Here is a 15,436-nt window from a genome sequence, read left to right as displayed (position 1 = left end):
TTAGTTTATTTGCTGATGATTGTGTACTATATAGAGAAATAACTGATAGCTCCTACATCTCTGTTCTCCAATATTATCTTAACTCTGTATCTAACTGGTGTCACAAGTGGTTGATGCAACTCAATCTTAATAAATGTTATGTTTCTTATGTTTCATCCCGCGTAGATCACCAGCGCAAAGTCGGTATCCCCAATTACAAAACTAACACTTATTATAACTCCTTTGTCCCTCGCCCTAGCCCTGATTGGAATCGCCTTTCCGCTGACATAGCCTCCATAACCATTATTATTGATTTTAAAAATGCCTTGTTTGTTCATTTTGATTAACCATTTTCTAGTTGGTATTACTGTTACAACATTGTGTAAATTTTTTTGAAGTGTCTGAGCAAGCGTGCATTAATTACTGTATTATATTTTATGTATCAACAACTGTACCCTTGTCACCTCATCCCCCCCCCCCCCCCCCCCCCCCACTCCCCTCTGTAATACCCTTCGGGGCCTTGAGGGTAAATAAATAAATAAATAAATAAACTACTACACTTCCGTTCTTGGCTTTGACTGTAGAGTTCCGGGTAGTGGAGGAGCTTAGCAGAGGTGGAAACACGGTCTACTAAAGCTCGCTCTTTTCTCGTCGCCCATACCGGATACGCCTATTAGGTGACTGGGGACGAGAGTACACGAAAAAGGTCCATACGGTGGCAAAAGTAGGCACGCCGCTCGCACAGACTCGTCGTGGGCGAGTTCCGAATGTGAGTACTTGATGTGTACCGCTTTTTTTCTGTTCAGCTTTAAAAAAAAAATTCACATCCCTGGCGCACATTTGCCAAGTCGAGTACTTCGGGCAAAGGTAAGCGCGAGATTACGGGTCGCGTGTGCGTAGTCCCGCACTGCATAACCATACATGATAGGCGTTTTTAGTCGTACCGATTCTGCTCGTATGTTTGGTAAAGCGTATGGTTGCTGCAATCCGCAGAAAGCTGAAATCCGCTGAAAGAGCGAGAAGACACGAAAGCAGCGTGGGTGTGGCACAGGCCGGCTTGAACACCGTCTTTCAGCGCGGACGCGGACGCTTCAGGTTCAGCGATGAAGTTGTAATTTTGCGGTAGGGTGGTGGTGAAATCGCTCTGTTTCATTTGTTCTTCATTTTTATTACCCGTAAATCTCCCATTTCTGTGCTTTACATAAAAAGAAGGGGGGGGGGGGGGGACTACGCCTGCAGCATGCTTGGCAACTACGCAAGCCGCATGCAAGAAAGAACGGTCCCTTTCGCTTTATTTTTCGTCGGTGTCCAATTTTGTAAAGCTAAACAAAACGTCACGACCATACCTTCAAAGGATCAATCGTTTGTCGACACCGCTGATTCCTCTCTTGCAATCTATTCTTATAGTGAAGGCATGTTCTAGTTATTGTCGTACGGAAGTAAGTACTGGTTCTGTTCATGTAATTAGTGGTTCTGATCATGCACACGAGTCCGGACTTTTTTTTTAATTTTCTTAAATGTTATTTTTCAACATGTGCAGAAAACGTTATAAAATTATTTTTTTTTCATAAAACATAATATTTGGAGAGGAAAAAATTTGATAGCTCCAGAACGGCGTATTTGATTTTTTTAAGTTTTTGTTTATGTCATGTTTGTTGACACCAACTAGGCAAACTACAAATATCACAAATCTACAATATTTTGAACTTATAACGGATTATGTATACTATTTATTTAGGTTTGTGCAGCATAATGGAAGTTATATATTTCGCGTCGAAAATCCGTGAACATTGCTCTTGTGATGTTTTGTCTCGATATTTCTGTGCCATTATCAAAACAAATTGAATACCTACAACATTAAAACTTATGTCATATATTTTAGTCTACCTTTTTTACGATTCATATATAAATAATTGGTTTATCGTAAAAATCGAAATATACATGTCGCTTTAGACTTGTCCTAAAGACGAAAATAAAACACTTCAAGGCGGAGAAAAAAATCATATTCTACTTAAATTTGTTTACAGTTCTCTGCCATACTCTTGTGTTTATTTATATAAAAAAACACAAAAAAACAAGTTGTCTTTATTTTCTTTTATCCAAAGTTGCAGAGCTGCAAAGTGTACCTTCCGCGCTGGCATTGTTGCCCAATGCCACAGACGAGATTATATTTTGATTCCGTGTACTTCATGCCTTGATTTATTTTTGTTTGCTGTATTTGGGTATTGGTCTCAGGTTCAAGTATTCTGCTAATTAAGGAATACCTGCGCTGCTTTCGATTTTTATTAATTTAATCAATAATCCTGTTTCGCCCTTTGAAATTATGGGTCGTAGGTTCTTTAGCTGAACCTTTTGCACAAAAGCGGGACAAAAACAAATGCAATCGCTACTACAACTTTTTGTTTTTACAGAAAGTAGTACGAAAGTAATCTAGCTGTGTAAATTATATGCGAACATGTATGCATATATTCGCGATGAAATGGAAATGCTTGAGCCGAAGCTTGTCGACAAGGAATTCATGACGGTTGTAGTTCCGGCTGACCAAGGTAAACCTGTGACTTCAGTGCCATACTTCTACTAAGACATCCTTTAAGATGAAAAACAAATATTTGTGATTATTTATTCAAGTAAAATGAAGAATATGAAATTAAAGAAGTAAACACAAATGAGTAAAGATATCGAGCGCACCAGCTGCCCGCGTTGGCGGGAGGGTGTCTTGAGAAGTCCGTTTTTTTGTCCCTCTTTGAACCAGACTGACGAATTCCTCTAATCACTGTTATGTATTGCAGTAATTGTAACGAGTGCGAGTAAATCCGTCAACTCAAAATCTCGCCAATAGGGAATGCCCGAAATGACTTGAAACAGCAGACGAAACTAGGCCTGCATTTATCTCGGCAAAACAGTCGATAATCACGCTTACGGTGGATTTCAAGAATGGCGGTCTACCGATGCGGACGCTGTTTTCTCGCCTTGCATCGTTAGACGTGACAGATCGGAATTCAAAGCAAAACCGCTAAGCCTAAAGACCCGCGCGACCACACATGAAAGCAATTTTAGAGTCACGAGGTTTGAAGGTCATTCGTTGTAACCCTGCCTCCGCGTGCACGCAGTTTGTAGAGTGACGTGCTGTCCCTTTGTCTCGCTGGCGATACCGGTGCTAAGCAACACTTTCGTCCATACACTGGGTGTTATATTGCAATACGAAGAGATTTATTACAAAACATTCATGAAAGATGCACTAATATGGTTTGTGCAGGTGGGTTATAAGGCCAGGGGGCATTATGTGGGTGGCTAATCCTTGCGATAAATGGGATAATTAACTAACCTTCCTTAATTAACCTTTTAATTTTTAAAACTAATCATATGGTTTCAATTAGAAACATGTTGAGCATAATCCCGAAGGGTAGTGCGAATATTCGAAATTTTGAATAGTAGTTTCGAATAATACATTATTCGATATTCGCTTCGAGAAGAACTGCATTATTCGCGATTCTCGAAGTGCAGATTGCGGAGGGATAAGGTCCATACGTACGTCTACGTTTGAGCGCGGTGCGTTCCGTAGTTGCAAGCGGACGCGTTGCGTTGCGAAGAGCGCTTGCGCCGAGCTTGTACACACAGTTGCGCAGTCAACCGCAGTCAAGAGCCAATAAGAACGCGCTATCGACGCTAGCGGCTCACCAATAGTAAGCGAAATCCACGGCAACATGGCGGCGCCCAGCGACAGCGCCGAAGTGTTCGATCCTGGGACAATCCCGCTGGCTTCCCCGACATTTTGTCGAACAAAAACATCGCAGCCTTGGAACACCAGTCCCCACTGATCCCCAAAACCAAAAAGCAAGCATTGCGAGCGGAAGCCGGATATGTCTCGCCTAATGGGCGAAGTGGCGCGACCGGAAACGTCACCCTCCTCTCCTCTCTCGGCTTCTGATTGGTCGAACGCATCACAACGCTTCGGCAAGTTGAGCGAGTCCCTACTCGCTTGCGTCGCGTTGCCGAGCGTTGCGGGAAAGTGCGCGTCGCACCGCAAGCGACCGCTCCTGGTCGCAAAGACTCCGCAACGCACTCAAACGCGTTCAAACGCGAATGTGCGTATGGACCTTTAGCCCCTTGAGCGCGTTTCTTACCGAGCACCGGTGCACTGCGGAGACGCAATACCCGCGAAAGCGAGCTTCGCGCGTGATGCGTCTCTGCATTACATTGATGCTCGGTAAGAAGCATACTTAATGGAATAACCCGCCGCGATAAACAGTTTGAAAATTATGAATATCGCAATTGCGAGCTTGGAAGTAAGGCATACATTCAAACGGGATGGTGCACGCGTACCGGCTGTATTTGAAAAACTGGACACTAAGTTGAATGTGTATATCTACATTGTAGTAAAAGTTGCAAAATTAAACTGACAGTCATGCAAGAGTATACTATGTTAGGCAGAGATTTCCGCATACAACCTGCGTTCATCATGAGCGATTCTTTATTTTTTAACTCGAGATTAAAAAAAGAATACTTTATAGAGCAATATTTGTAAATTCTCTCAATTGGGTATAGTTGGACATCTCTTTTCGCGGCTCCAGCTCGTTGCTCGCCCTCCCGCGGCGGAAACGGGAAGCGCCCTAGTAAGGGTCCCCCGATTCTCCTGCTAAGCGGGCACGGCGGAACTGCGCGCTATCATGGCTCGAGAAATGTCATTTCCGAACGCAAACAACACTCTTCACTGTCCCAACGTGGTGCTGCAGCCGGTAGGGGATTGTAGCTTACCGGGGAGTTTTAGTATTGCGTATAGAGCCAAACGCAAGTGCTGTGCGTTTGCGTTAGAGCTGCGTGCCCCACGTTGTGCATGCGCCTCATCGCCATGCGCCAATCCAAGACTGCAATTTTGGGCTCCGCGCACGCGCTAACACGAACACACAGCGCTTGCGTTCGCTCGTATACGCAATATTACAACTCACAACCGTTTCACCGGCGTCCAACGCCAACGGAACGTGCTGCAGTGAGTAGACGTGCAAGCAGGTAGGCGTTCCTTCGAACTGGAAAGGCAGAGATTGGCAAAACGACGGAGCGTAAAAATGAAAGTAACTAAATGTAATGAAAAGATTAATAACTAAAAAAAAATATCTTTTTTTATATTTCTTTGATTTTCGGGCATTTGGTCTGGAAGGATTTTGGCGGCGACATGGTAACTTTTGCCGGTTGTCAGAAGTCGCGACTTTGATAGCAAAATACGCTTTACCCACAATTAATGTAATTGTACATAGATTTCTCACATTAGTGGGAATGTTTTGATTGGTTTTAGACAATTTTTATTTTACAACTTGGCAACTAAAAATGCTGCATTTGGTACCAATGATGATAATTAGCACACTTTTGATTGTTTGATTGTTTTCAAACTCTTCATAACGAAGAGTTAAAAAATTGCGTATTAAAATATTAAATTTTAATATTATTATTAATACAAGTCACGGCAATGAATGCCCCCAATTAACGCCACAATCACTAAAATACGCCATTTAACCATAATAGTCTTTCCAGGAACATATCCTTTTTTTTAGGACATGAAAATCTTTGAGATCGTTATCAAGATAGAAAAACAGTCAAACACTCGATGCAATATGAAGTCCCATGCGTCAAGCGTGGCTATAAAAAAACGCACCCACTTGAACTGTCTGACTCGGATTCCGTCTTTGGGTTGCAGTGAGAACAGCGTTTATTATTTAATACGTTTTGTAGACATAATTTAAAAATCGGGTTTATTTTCTTATTCTTGTGCTAGGAATAATGTTCAAGCAATTAATCATCTAAATACCCAAAACCCATTAGAAGGCCCACAGTTCATTATTTCACATGGTAATTATCTGAGCGATTAAAGGCAGCGAGAACGCACAAATATCAGCACTGATTTTTTAAAGAACTACAATATCCTATGTTACCTCTAAGGTGTATAAACTACCCTGTCTTTAGAGAGACACTGAAATCTCCAAAATATCTTGAAGTGCCGGAATGGAACACGTATGTCACAAAATAAAGTTTCCACGAACAACTTCTTTAACTGAATAATTGTGATGTCATACACGTCTTGAGTTATGAAAGAATTCGAAAGTAAAGCCGATATCTAGAAATTAAATCCAAAATAGAGGTTTGTTTCGGCTTCGCTCTAGAATTAAAACGTTCCTCCTGGAGGAAGCATTACGCTAAACACCGTTTTTGTTTTGAGGATAAAGAGGTGGCCATCGCTCATAACACCTTTGCTTCACTGTATAAGAAGGAATAATTTTGTGTCGCTCAGTGAAGCCAAAACATTACACAGGCTCAGCAGCAGCACGCATCTCCGACCCTCACTATAACCGCCATTTTGGAAAACGAGTGACGCCACCTATAGTTAGTTGGAGTCACGGATAGGATTCAGTTTATGTCTAATCCGTCGCTTTCTTGCCATCCCGAGACATCAGACCTTCAGAGGTTACAGTTCATAAATATATATAGGTTAAACTTAGCTTATAACTGAACAAGTGAAACAGGCTTTACAAGTTTATCTGGGTTTTTTCCTAGGCATTATGCAATGGAAGTGAAAGGCGTGGAAAACCTATTCAATATTAGAATCAAAAATATTCGGCCAAAACAACTATTCGCTTCAAATTCCCTTGGAACTCAAAATCCACTATTCGCACAAGACTCTATATCAGTCAATTTCAGAACTACCTGAAGCTCGTAGGAAACTCGGGGGCGCGCAAAAGTTACGACTCGTACAGCAGACGCAAAGCTAGTAGTGGCAAAGCGCGGACGATTAGATTATCATCGCGTTCCGCCACTGCTAGCTTTGCACCTACTGCACGAGTGGTTACTTTGGTGCGGCCCCGAGTTTCCCACGTCAAGTCGTCCTAAAACTGACTGATATAGTGGTTTTCGATTATGCTCAGCATGTTTCTAGCACAAATTATAAAATTATTTTTACTAATTAAAAAGTTAATCAAGGAAGTTTAGTTAGTTATACAACTTCCAATGATTCCTTTTCGTTGCTTGGGACGCTGTCAATTGACACCCCCCCCCCCCCCCCCCCCCCCCCCCCCGCTCCGCCTCTGAAAGTTTAGAAGTGGTTGGACTCCTTGAAACTACTCTTGATCGTTTCACGGCGCACAAGTGCTCGCTGAATTAGTATCACTTGATAACTTTTCAGAGTACCGCATTCCTTTTCCCTTCGACGCTCCCCTTCGCATTCGCAAATTATGGTCACGTGGACAGAAGTGCCGCCATGAAGCGTCCGGCTACACCAGCGCCACTTACTTTCGTGTATTCCGGCCTTTCCAGTTCCGGTAGATTTGAATTTTGAAGTGTGTTTTTTTCATGTGAATCAAAGGGATCGAGCGATGAGGCTATAATGCCTGGGTGCTGCGCCAAGGGCTGCAGCTATAGTCAGAGTTTGGGAAAGCACTACTCAGCATTCCTCAACAGAATGCAGACCGAGAACGGTACAAGAAGTGGTTACACGGCATCAACCGACCGAACTTCAAACCCAGGAGGTCACATTTCTGAAAGCATAAATAATTTTGCTTCATGTAAACATGTTTAGACAAAAAGCTGTTGCGACGCACTCTACTGGGGATACTGTGAAACAACGATTAACACTTATCGCTCCAAATTAAGTTTCTATCCACGGTGGTTTTGCCCGGCAGTATCGGGTTGTTGAACGCAAACCACGAGATTCGGATATCAACACAAGCTCTCCGCTGAACCGTTGTCTTTTCCCGGAGCGGCGCCAACCCGGGTCCGCGTACGGGCGGTTTAGATCGACGATTAAGCCCTCCGGTGCAAGACGTAAGGAAACAAATTTCTTTGCGACGTGACATATCACTAGAGCCTTGATAGCGTCGTTGCACTTTTGGTCAGCCGTAACGTCGAACACATTCCGCGCACGAGCAGGCTTCCTTCGTCCGTGTTGCGCCAAAAAGCAGTGATAGCATGACACTGCGTTCGGACTCTGTTTTTGGTCTTTCTCGGACACAATTCTTTCCTTTTTCTTGAACACATTTAGCAAATATGCGGAACACGGGAGATCGTAAACAGAAACCGCACCCTTCACAGAGCAGCACGGCTGGTCGTCTCGTTATCTACAGCGCTGGACGAAGCATGGTGGACCTTGTGCAGCGTTTCCAGACTCCTTTTTTATGATTGCGGCTCTCTGAAAATGTATCCAGTGACACTACGCTGAATTAGCCATAAAACTTCCGCAGCTTTTTTTTTTTTAGGATGCTAAACGAGCGAGCCCCAGCAGAGCAGTGCTAAATGGCCTTGCAAACGTGGTGGTCCGAGATGGGGAAAAAGACAAGATGTCACAGCCACTTATGCTTCCGCCCACATCTCGGAAACGTACTTTCAAGGTCCTAGAATAGATGTCACAAGCAGTGTCAACGATAGATGCAGACATTTTTGCAGAACTTTGTTTCTGACCTCCTTCATCACTGGATGAAACCCTTGAACTAGTCTTTCACATTTTTTTAACACCGTTAAAGGGTAACTGCAAAGAAAAAAAAGTGTTTTTTAAACAGCCTAATTGGGACAAGCATGTCACAAAACAAACGTTCCGCGAAAAAATTTTTTTTTTTTTTTTATCAATATTTACGCGACAGGAGGTAATTTAGTCGGAGTCAGAACCTCTCCACATTTGAAACTCCCGCTCTTTCGACCCCCGCGGAAGAGGAGTACGCCCCGCCCCTCACACTCCTTGCGTTGCGGAGTTGAACAACGCAGCGTCTCGACTTCCGGTAAGATCTGGCAACAGCGCACGGCGGCGGTATTGTTTTGGTTTGACGCGGTTTGCGAGCACATGTAGCGAAGACGTGACCGGAGAAGTGCCCCTGTGATGTTCCCGGAAGATGGAAAATATCATTCGGAATCGTCGTGCATGCTTTGAAAGCGAAGGGAGTCACAGAATCCACGAGTGCGTAACCACAAGTTATGGTTTACGACAGCGCTGCGTTGGTTTCGGCCATCTCGTTCTGTTTGGTGCAACACGGTGATGCGACAATCGCCGACAAAGAGCTGAACCGATCGTGGTGTGTGTAATGCGGTGCTAACACGGAGCGCAAATTGGTTGTTGTGGGGTTGACGTTCAACGAGTTCAGTCCCGTCGTCGTCAGCTGATCCAGTTAAACTGGTCCAGGAGGACGCAGCGAGCGTTTTTAAAAGTAAATCTGCCTCGTTCTGTTTCAAAATGTGGAAGTTTCCCGACGCATACCCTGAGTAAAAAGCTGCGGGCGTTTTCAACAAAATTACGTCGTTTTAATTGAACAATGGACTTCGAATTGTTGTCTTAAATCTGCCGTTTTTATGCTTCGTGTTGGACTGCATTTGCACAGCGACGTGTTGCATCGTGCGGTGTGAATAAATTTGGGCACGATTTCGTACCTGCCTACAGATGCATGATCTGAGACCACTTTTTACGTGGTAAACATAGTGCTTTTTTATTTTGTATCTAGTCGAGGACGTTAGGTGCACACGGGGCGAATCTCGACGGCCTCCAGAGCAATATGACGAGAACGTAACTGGACACGTTTGTCGCTACGCGAACGGCCGATTGCCTCCAGCCAATAGCATTCCTTTCGGGGCGAAATGGCTGCTGGAAGGCTCGCTGTCGGGATCACTCATCTGACATCTCCGAAAAGTCGGTATTTGCACGCGCAAGCATACAAACAAAAAAGCACGCTAAGCCAGCAAAGAGGAAAACGAAAGAACCGCGCTAGGAAAGTCAAAACCCCGTGTCGCTTCCTACCACAAACACCTGCGGCAGCTGCTAAAGACACACTACTTCACTTCAACAAGTCTCACTCAAGCACCTGGGTCAGCACAAAACACTGATCATTTCGGCGAAACGATTAGTCGAGGTAGGCGAGACAGGTGGGAGCAGGGACTTGGGCGGCCATGAAAGAATGGCGAAGCTTTTGTTTGTTATGCTATGAATCCAAATGGAAGTGCCCGTCTTGTAAACATTTTGTAAAAATTAACAACTCTCATCACATGGGTTATTCTTTAAGCGTAAAAATATGCCTTTCAAAAGAAAATTGCAACATATAACAAAGGTTTAACAACCAAGATCTAAGCTGTCAATCAAACTCTTAGCCAATGAGAAGTATAGTAGCCGAGTGGTATTCAACGTCACGGAATACCAACTTCGTGGCGCGCGATTCAAAACGGACAAAATAGCCGCAAACTAAAATCGGTCTCACGCAATAAATATTGCTGTAAAAAAAAATTTGTCACGCGAAAATTTGTTTTTTGACATGCTTGACCCAATTCGGCTGCTTAAAAAAAACGTTTTTTTCTTTGCAGTTACCCTTTAAGAACGTACAAGGCAGAGTTAGCCCAAAGAGTGGGCCAAAAGAAATGCTCCACAAGCCCTTTACTTCTGCGCATATAAATTATTGGGACGGTTTGGGCCTGGCACATACAAGCCAAACCTTTTAAGCGTGGACCGACTTCAAGGCCTCCATACCAGAGAACACGATCTTAACCGGCAGACCTGGTTTCGCCGTCCCTGGTGTCGCGAACCAGGACACATCTGACCGTGAATGCAACAAAGAACCCCAAATTCGGATGCCGAGTAAAGGGCTGTGCTATTAAAAAACACACTCTTATATGCACGAAAAAGAAAAAAAAAAACCTGCACGTTTCTTGGAAAATTTTAAGGTATTGGCCCAGCGTTCGTTCTTAGCGAGGGCATGAACCACGCAAACAGCGCGGCTTTTCTCCTCGCATCCTCGTTTTAGTCCTTTGCCCTTTCTTGTTTTCAAGGGGGGTTGTTGATTGACAACAGCGGAGGCATTGACGACAGCGACCAGAGTATGTGAGTGGCTACGTTCTGCCCTACGTCATCAGCACGCACCAAGGCTTTGCCCAAGGACGCTTGCGCAAAGTAACTGCTCCCCCCTTCACCCCCCCCCCCCCCCCCTGCTCGGCAAAGCAAAAAGTTCCAAGACTCACCGAAAGTGGAGAGACGCAGGCGCAGACCTTATCGTCTTGGTCGTTTTCACCCCAAGAAAACAAGAAAGTTTCGTGCATTGTTCATGCGCCGTGCGGAGTAGTTCTTACTAGGGAGCCTTCATGTGCGCTTTGCTAGGGTAATGCCACCCTTTGTAATACCACTCGCCGACAAACCAGCAGCCATTTTGGCTCTCGGCGATAATCCGTGGGGCTTATAACCCTCCCGGAAGCAAGCACCATATCTCACAAGTTCGGAGCAGCGTTGTGGAACCCACAGAGGGAGGATTAGCATTTTCGCCCTCGGATAGGATGACCGACGGACACAAAAGCCACTTTCCGGTGCACGGGGAAACAATGAGAGGAATAAAATGGCGGTGGAAGAGGGTGTGGGAAACGGAAACATGCAGTTGGCACCACTCTATGCGAAGCGCACATGAAGGCACCCTAGTTTTTACAAGATTTGGTCGTCGGAGGAAGAAGCGATGCTTTTGGCGTTTGAAAAGTGTGTTGATAAGATAACATAGATTGAATGCAAAATGCACCTACCTATAGACCGACATGCGGAGCGGCTCTGTTTACCAACATTGCCGGAAGGCCGCGCATGCGCGGTACCTATGTGGGCAAAAGCAGCCCGGCCCTCCGTGTTTTCGCCATTGCGTTCTATGGCGTGTGCTCGTTGTTGACGTTGTAGGGACGCTTGCATCTTTATTTGTGCGTCGTATTTCCTCACAAGGTATGTCGCATGCTATGCCCGTCTATTTGAGCTCGTGGCCCGGGCCTGAACGGCAGCGATATCGAAACAAACTGTGCGTGGACGGCGTTGCCTAAAGGATCCGTACGCCGTAAACAAATTCTGCTGGACTTCCGACGTAAAGTTGCTGCCACGGAAGTCGACGGCTCACGTCGTCGTATATTTAGTTTTTTCGCCAAGCCAGTTCACGGCCGACACGGTGCAGGCGTACAAGTCTCTCGAGGTTTACGATTACTTCGAGTCGGTTTCCGCACTGCCGGCGGGATCAGCAGACTCTGGGTCTGCGGAAGTGTGTGTATTCATTAATTGATTAAATACACTCAGCGTCTTCAAGTCAAGGTATGATATTTTTCCTACCCTCATGACCACAAGGCACGACAAGCACTAACGGTTTGTCCGTTCTGTAGTCTTGGCGGTAACCGGTTACAAGTAACCGCATTGTTGGTAACGCGTTACTTTTTTCAGTAACATAGTAACCTACTCGTTACGTTTTCGACACAGTAACGGGTAACGTACTTATGTTACTATATCAAGTAATGTAGTTACGTTAGTCGTTACTACTTCCCAAGTCTTAAAGAAATTACACTTCATTTTTTCCGTGTTTTTAGGTGTCAAACTATGTTTTTCTTTGCGTTTTTGCTCGTATGTATTTAGGTGAAACCCTAAAAAGAGATAAAGTATTTATGCTCAGTTACTGCATGAACATAATATTTCTTGATATATGACCTGTACCGTCAAAACCGTAGAATGTGTTAAATTATAATTTAAAAAAGAAACGCAGAAGTAACGTGCGTTACTTTTTATCGGTAGCGGTAACGCGTTCTTTTTATTTTTAGGTAACCTAGCTCAGTAACGCGTACCTTTTATTTGCAAGTAACCAGTAACGTATTTCGTTTATTTTTCGGTAACGCCTACAACACTGCCGTTCTGTCGCCGATCCCCTCTGCTGGGTAGCATGGGCGTAGCGAGCCTCCGACGAGTGCTTGGCCGGTGCTTTGTGCGCGAACACCATGGGAACAAAATCCTGGTAGTCTCGATAAGACAACGGTTTCCCTGCACATAAGCAAGCCTCGGGACGGAGATTGAAATGGAAGCCGCACTTGCCTTCAAGAAAGTGTTTGCCGCACAAATGGTCGTTCGCGCGAGGCGACCATTCTTTTCGATCCATGGATATTATCCACCTTCTCTGCCTTTCAGAGTCTGCCGGGAAGTTGTGGAAACTCATTCCGCTGCTTTTCTTGTACATTTCGGTGCAATTAACGGCAACACAGCTTCGCGGCATGCTGAAATGCTATGACGCCCATGCGAAACGTGCGCGCTTTTGCCCACACCCCTCGGCTCCGGCGCGATCGCAGCGCCGCCGCAGCTCCGTGACGTCAAGCCCGCGTGTCGGTCTATATCTTCATGCTCGACCAGGGTGTAAGATAGACAGGTGGGGAAACGAGAGCCAAAGGAGCGACCGGATCATTTCCCCCTCGGTTTTCTCTTTTTCTGTGGCGCCATCTATGTGGAGCACCGCGAACTCTCACTCCGGGTGGGCGACCGCTGGCGATCGGCTAAACTGGCGGAGACTGTATATCGTGGATCTTAAATGGAGGGCTGTCGTGCTCTCGGTTCATTTTGCGTACTCTCCCATAGAGTTCCATGCAAATCCGATTCCAATTTTTTTTCTTCTCGCTGCAGCGCCATCTGTCGTAAATCGGGGGTACCCGCAAGCAGACGAGTACACAATCCGGTCACGGCGCTGCGGTAGGCTTCTGTGGGCCATTTCCCCACCTGTTTATCTTACACCCTGTGCTCGACACAACCCGGGAAATTAGTAATGCTCAGAGATCTACGGCTCTTGTGTTGAAAACGAGTATAGGTGGTATTGCTCAAATACAGGCACTCCGCAAACCCGCTTCCCCGATAGCGCTTCGGGCATATTACGCGTTTGCGACCCCTTCTCCGCCAATGAGTAGTTGACTGCGGAAAGAATAGGAAAACGATACTCTGGCTCTGCCATTTAGTTACTCTACAATGCAAAACACACAACCGCCCACTATCGTGAATTGTTTTTGTGCGGTGATTATGCAGATGATTAACACAAAAAAGCAGTATGTAATTAAAAAAAAAAAAAAGAAGACTTTGATCTTTGCCGGTAGGTTTTGTTCCAACGGGGGATTGCACAATCCGATTCTGTGCGGATTACCGGCACCTAAGTGAAGTTTTGATTACAACATTCAAAATTATCTCTTATTTACTCAGTTACGTACACCATTGGAAACGCTACAGTTTTCACAACCCTCAAATGCAGCCGATATTTTTTTTTTTTAAGTTACTTTGGTGGTTTATTTACCCCAGCCGGTGTTTGAATTCCCTTGCCCTTTCTTTGGTTTATCCAACTCCCCAGAAACACTTTAGCGCGTAATGAATGCTGTCCTCGGTGACTCGAAATACCAGTTTGCGATGACGTACTGTACATGGATGACGTCTTTGTGTTTCCCGAATATCCGAGGAACACCTTGTGCGCCTTCGCACCAGGCTGAATCAAATGCATTAAACTGAACTTATGATTCATTCAGGGAAAGATAATTTTGGCTCGCCCATGATCAAACTGCCTAACTTTGTTATCGACTGCGGCGCGCTACGTTCGAACGAGAATAAATGGGACATAATAGAAAGTTTTAGTATTGCAAAGAGGAGACAACGTAAGCTATCTGCGTTTGCGTTAGCGTTGCGTGCTACGCACTGGGCATGCGCGTTGTGGCATTGCAAATATTTAAGACCGCAGTTTGGTCTCCGCTCACGCGCTGTGTGGAACATGTAGCGCTAACCCGAACGCACAGTGCTTGCGTTTGCACGTATACTCAATGATAAATCTGACTAATAACAAATACACATCATATAACAACGAAAAAAAGCCTACTAAGATATCTTGGGATGATTACTTTCTCTAGAGATTTTTGTAGTATTATTTGAGTTCCTGTTACAACAGTTGTATTTCGCAGCGTGCCCAGAACCCTTAATCAGCGGCTTCATAAAAACACAAGTGCTATTGGGGACAGCAGTAACAAAGCGCACACGCTTTTCTTTCTATGGCTATAACAACAGACACGTGTCTAAATCTTTCGGACTTGAATCGCCCGTTTATATTGCAGACTGACGGAATCGCCTAGGGGATAGGGAACAGTTTCCTCGCAAGAGTACTATAGCGTTCTACGGCCGCTAGCCCTTGCCAGTCACACGCTTACTGGAGCGGAGAGGAAGTATTCACCGATGGAAAAAGAGTTCCCAAGCGTTCGTTTTGGCGCTTAGGAAGGTCGACATCTGCATTGACAGTGTTTGATTTTGTATTCAAACTTAATACATGACTCTCTCGTGGAGGAGGAGGAGGACACTGAAATAACTTCAAATGTCTGCAGGACGTCCCACCTGGTGGGAACTTACGCTGCAGCGCTGAAGATTGAGAATTGAATACACGCATGGGCGTGACTAATTGCGTGGCAAATTTGTTGTCTTTAGCTTCACTTGCTGGGCAGAAAATGCAGATGGATCTCGACTTGGCGGCGTTGGCTAACGTGACACCCATCACACACAATTCACCCGTAACACCCACCATGCACGGTGGATGACGTGCATGGAGGGGGGTACTGGTCAGCAAAGTCACACAAGGCTCAGCAGCCCAAAGGACTTCACCAAAAGGCGACACTGTGACTGGCGGAAGGGAACGCCACCGACAAAGGAAATCGAGGGGGC

Source organism: Ixodes scapularis, unplaced genomic scaffold (assembly GCF_016920785.2).
Source record: "Ixodes scapularis isolate PalLabHiFi unplaced genomic scaffold, ASM1692078v2 PGA_scaffold0__279_contigs__length_252992795, whole genome shotgun sequence".
Taxonomy (NCBI): domain Eukaryota; kingdom Metazoa; phylum Arthropoda; class Arachnida; order Ixodida; family Ixodidae; genus Ixodes; species Ixodes scapularis.
Note: the sequence above shows the minus strand (reverse complement) of the source record.